Source organism: Pseudochaenichthys georgianus, chromosome 21, assembly GCF_902827115.2.
Source record: "Pseudochaenichthys georgianus chromosome 21, fPseGeo1.2, whole genome shotgun sequence".
NCBI lineage: Eukaryota > Metazoa > Chordata > Actinopteri > Perciformes > Channichthyidae > Pseudochaenichthys > Pseudochaenichthys georgianus.
The window spans coordinates 887,599-893,598 of record NC_047523.1 but is presented as its reverse complement, the minus strand read 5'-3'; positions in this window follow the sequence as shown (position 1 = coordinate 893,598).

Here is a 6,000-nt window from a genome sequence, read left to right as displayed (position 1 = left end):
TAATTGGGGGTTATAGTTAACATCATCCCACCGTGTTGAAGAGGTGAGGCATTTCCTAGATATATTGTCCTGTGAAGAATTGTCTCCATTACCAGGGAGTTGGAGTTGAAGCACATCAATCTCAGTGCTCTTAGCAGCAAATGTAATGATCCACTCCATTTGACTAATGTCAGCTTGTAGCGACCCATCCATCTATGACTTTATATAGGCACTCTTTTAACTGAGGCAGGAATTAAAGGCTCCAGATATCCATCATTGTTCTGTGGTCGTTTTACCTCCAGCTGCTTGACTCTTTGGTATGGACCAACAAAACAAAACAAAATATTTGAGCCAGTCTTTTGTATTAAAGGTGTGATAAAGCCTGGGAATGACAGCCGTAGTTTACATTAGGGCCGATACATTTAATCTGTGAGAAACCAACCCAAGAAATACATATATACAGTATCCAAATGAGACCCCTGATAAAAGGTATAAACTAATCCCTGACCAACATGATTGTAAATGATATACTAAAAACGTCCTTCTAAGGAAGTGCCATTGTGTTTGTGACAGCTTGTATTTTACTCCATTGACTTTTCACTGAACTAATTTGTCATGTGTTATAATTAGGGCTGTCAAACGATTAAACATTTTAATCAGATTAATCACAGCTTAAAAATTCATTAATCATGATTAATCACCATTCAAACTATGTCCAAAATATGCCATTTCTTTATGTATATTGTTGTGGGAATGGTACATACAGTATGTATGTATTATTATAACATTTTCCTGTGTGTCAAAATGAAAGACAGCCCACACACCTATCAATCATCAAACCGTGGGGTCTTAATTCATTACGTGTTGATTTCTATCAACGGGGGAGTACTTCAGGAAAGTCGACAGGGGGGGGGGGCTAGTGGAGTACTTCATGACCACAGAGTAGGCTTGTTTGAGACGCATTGCGGCTCGCCTCGAAAGTAGACGAGAATAACCGATCGCAGCCGGGGGAGGTCTCAAATAGCTCGGAGTCGGCTTCGTCTTCTTCTCTCGGTTTTTTGGCGGATTGCAAACAACTTTAAGGTGCATACTGCCACCTCTGGAGTCGGCTTGACTCGGTTTGCATTTATAAAGAATGCACGCATGTGTTTATTCGTTAATGTCAGATATGTACTAAGTAAATACATTTGTGCCTGCTCAAGATTAGATTCAACTTTATTGTTATTGCACATATTACAGGTACTGAGACAACGAAATGCAGTTTAGCTTCTAACCAGGTGCAACAAGCAGTAAAGTGAAAAGTAATGTACACAATAGACAGAATAAAATATGCAATGAATTGAATGATGAATAAACAGTGAGGGGTATGAATACACTAGATATCAGCCTGTGAGCAGTATGAACAGTGTGTATGAATACACTAGATATCAGCCTGTGAGCAGTATGAACAGTGTGTATGAATACACTAGATATCAGCCTGAGAGCAGTATGAACAGTGTGTATGAATATGCTAAGATATATAAAGTATGAAAACGGTAAGCAGTATAGTATAACATATATAGATATTAATTTCATGATGATAAACTTGTGGAACAATGATGAAAAATGGAAATGGAAGTGGCAACGTAAAACTGACACAAAACAACAACAAACTTTTGCCGAGCCAATTGGAGAGTTTCATCAGCAGCACGGGGTAAAAACCACCAATGAGCGCTCAGCTCGAGATACCAGCGAGTCGTTTCCATGGATGTATAATAAGAACTGGATACAGCGTGGGAGGCGGGGCCTCATTCATTCCTATGAGAGTTGGTCATTGGCGCATGATGATAAAATGGCCCAACTTTTGAGAGAGTGAAACGTCACAGATTACCCGGCATGCCTGATAAGTACCCGTATGTGCACTCATAGAGCATGCGCAACTTTAACCAAAATGCTCGTTCACATCAAGCACGTCAATTTGCGTACACGTAACAGCACCGCACGTTCATGGCGGCATGATAATGATTTGTTATCATGATGGATTTGATATTAACGAGGCGGCAGTTAGCAGCTAGCGGCTAGCTAGTAAGTATGCTAATGTACACATCAATCGTTATGTACTTATATTACGCTGTAACAGGATCTAGTGATATCCAAGCAACAGAGCTTCATTTAGCATGAAAGAATGATTGCACTGTATATATATATATAATATATCAGGGTTGCCAACTCTCACGCATCTGGCGTGTGACACACGCTTTCTCTCTCAATCTCACGCTCTCACGCTGCCGAACTATTCTCACGCCAAAAACAAGAATACCGAAGACTAGAAACGGTTTTGAAAACTTTTGTCAAGTAGTGATCGTCTGCCCAATAGAACATCTTTGATAATGTCTTCTGGCCAATCAGAATCAAGATAACGCTGTGGTGTTGTTGCAGGAAGTCCCCACGGAGAATACTTTTGCTGTAGTACATCTCTATATAGGCCTACATCGATACAACATTACGTGTTGATAGAAATCAACACGTAATGGAATAAGACCCCACGGTTTGATGAGTGATTGATGTGTGGGCTGTCTTTCATGTTGACACACAGAACAATGGGGGCTATCCACCCTTATCCACAATGTAAAGTCATTCACAGCCTCTTCCCTCTTCTCTCTGTGAGGAGCAGCAGGTTCAGCTTTCAGAACAAAGTAACACAAAACTAAAATGGCATTCATTTTTTAAATATGTCGTGTAGTAATATATTTATTTATTTGTCTTCTCAAGAGAGGACCAGAATGTGTATTTTATGTTAGTATTTCAAAAAATCTCAGAGAATCCCCCCAGACCCCCCTGCAGGGGTTGGGCTTTCAGCATGTCAACTATTTCACTTGTGGGGAAATTGCAGGATTGGCTCCAGGTCGCCCTTTTTATTTACTTCAAGACAAATGTTCCTTTTTATTTCATACAGTTCAATTTGGATTGAGACAGGGAAATAATCTAAACCTCACGCGTGGCGTTTCACTGTCAAGGGGAGCGTGTATGTAATTACATTGCAAATACTGACTTCACCCCACCACTGTATGGGTTAGCCCTACCATAGATTACCCAACACAAATACTCTCTGGCAACTGCCGACCCGTATTGCGCATGCGCAGATCTAAGATCCAGTAGAAATGATAAAAAAGTAAAAGTCTGCTGCCTTATCTTTCTTACAGTGCAGACGCTTTTCTGCTTGCTCCTGCCTCTGCTTACTTTTTATGCTGATTTTCCTACTCTTATTCTCTGAAAACTTCGAGCAGCGGCTCCTGGACATTAACCGATCACTGGGACAGTTCATCTTCGCAAATAGACGGAGGTTTTCAGCCATATTTCAACATTTTTACGACGACCCCAGTCTTACAGTAACGTGGCCTAGCAACAGCTAAAGCCTGGTAGGCTACTGCATGCTATTTAGCTTAAGCTAGTTGGTAGAAAAATGCCTCCGTTCTCTACAGATGACTTCCACAAACTTCTACAGAAGATAGTTGTGCTGGAAATGAAAATGCAACGGTTGGAAGTTAACGTGGAAGTGAATGGACTATGTTGTGGGAATGACACCACTTTACCAGTGTTGCAAATTAGTGGAAAAGGGTATGCTAACTCACAGCTAGTTAGCAGCTACAAGGATTCCAAGGAACAGGAGGGCTGTGTACCGGGTAATAAATCTACAAGTGGTAGTCCTCCCTGGAACTCTCTGGGTGCAAAGCCGAAGAGTAAATCATTTCCATGGGATTTGGGAGGACGGATAACAGGCAGAGCCCAACACTCAGAAATATGTGATGCGACCGGCTGGCCTGCATTGCTATCACCCAGGAAGAGTGCCTCTTCAACCCCTAAACAGCCGTGGACAGCTGCTAAAGGGAGAATTACAAAAAATCCTCCTAAACCACCAAGTGTGCCAATCCAGAACAGATACGCTCCGCTGACCGAGAGCCGGAGATCTCTTTCTGATGACCTGGATAACCTGTCCTCTTCACACAGCAGGGTAAGGACCAATAGCTACTCCAAAAGCAAAAGACTAGAGGGAAAGCTAACGCCTGGGCCTGAAACTCTGATTGTGGGTGACACTGCTGTAAGAGATGTAAAAGGTCTGTGTAGTAAGAACAACACCAAAGTACTCTGTTTTCCCAAGGATACGGTCTCTGACTTGGCTGAGAAGATCCTGCATATTGGGGCTGAACATCCGACTGTGAAGAATGTGGTACTGCACATTGGAACAAATGATGTTGTGAAACAAGAGTCAGAAGTGCTGAAAGAAGACTTTAAATGTCTGTTGGAAACTGCCAGCTCTCTAAATGCAGAGGTGTTCATCAGTGGCCCTCTACCGCCAGTCAGAAGAGGAGTGGAGAGATTCAGCAGATTGTTTGCACTGAACACCTGGCTTTCAACTGCCTGTACTGACCATTCTGTGCATTTTATTGACAATTTTAACTTTTTCTGGGACCGCAGACATCTTTTCAAGGCAAATGGAGTTTGCCTGAACAAGTCAGGAGTGAAATTGTTTATCTCTAACATATTCAACTGCCTGCGTCATCAATCTGTTCCCTCTGCCAAGGACAAGCGGCAAGAGGAATCAAAACAGGAGATAGACACAACACATCGTGCAGAAAACCCTGAAGAAGTATCACTGCACCCGCCTGAGGAATGTTCTGATTATGGGAGACCTATGAAACACACGGAGGAATCCCCACCGCCCGTCACCCCCCCCCCTGTCAACGACTTTGAGGATACTCCGTTCACCCTTTCACCCACCCCCACCATCCTGGAGATCGTTGAACACATGAAGGAGATACAGAGGGCTGGCACCGATTCCTTCCTGGATTTCAAAGACCAAACTAAGGCGTTACGCAGGGCTGGCAGCATGTCCTTTACCCCCGCCCCTCAACGACGCCCACCAAAATCACCGAAGCAGAGATGCGCACCATCTCTCCCGGCTTCATCACCATGCCTACCACAATCATCCAAACCAAAACAATCTGCAAACTGATATCTGCTGGGTCCAGGCTCAAGGGCGTATGGCACTCTCAACTCTTTCCAGGACATGCCAGGGCCCTGCCTGCCAGTAGCTTTGCCGATATCTGTGTTGATAGGTAATAGATTAAGAGCGGTAAATCATCTTAGATACAGGAAGCGCTCAAACGTTTGTGTGAGTTTATCTAATTTAGCAGTGATTCCATGTCAGCCACAGCTTGTTACAAAAAACATGACTGATAGTGTGTTTAACAAACTTAAACTAGCTTTATTACATGTCAGGTCTTTGGCAGGAAAAACATTTTTAATCAATGATTTTATCACTGAGCACAATCTTGATTTTATGTTTTTAACAGAAACTTGGATTGAACAAAATAACAGTGCAGCTGTTCTTATCGAATCAACCCCTCCCAACTTTAGTTTTATGAGTCAGGAAAGAATGCATAAGAAAGGGGGTGGAGTTGCTATTCTGTTCAATGATTCCCTTCAATGCAGGAAGACATCGTATGGAAACTTTGATTATTTTGAATATGTGGCCCTTCAGCTGAAATGCTCCTCTCGAGCTCTGTTCCTAAATATCTATAGGCCACCCAAATACTGTGCAAGCTTTTTTGATGACTTTACTGAACTGCTGTCTATAGTGTGTATTGACTTTGACCGTCTAGTCATTGTTGGTGATTTTAACATCCATGTTGACAACCCCCAGGACAGAGAGGCTAAAGAACTGTTTTGTGTTCTTGATAGCTATGGACTGACTCAGCATGTGACGGAGCCCACGCACAATAAGGGGCACACTCTGGACTTAATTATCTCAAAGGGTCTGAATATCTCTAAGGTTGTGGTGACTGATGTTGCGCTCTCTGACCATTCCTGTGTTTTCTTTGAGAGCTCTATTTCTGTTCACACAAGTGTTCAAAAAGAGGTAACCACAAAGCGATATTTAACTGAATTACTAGGGAAATGTTTACTCAGAATTTTTCTTCCACACTTGCCCCTGCTAACATCTCAGTAGATGAGCTAGTAGATCATTTTAATTCAAAAATT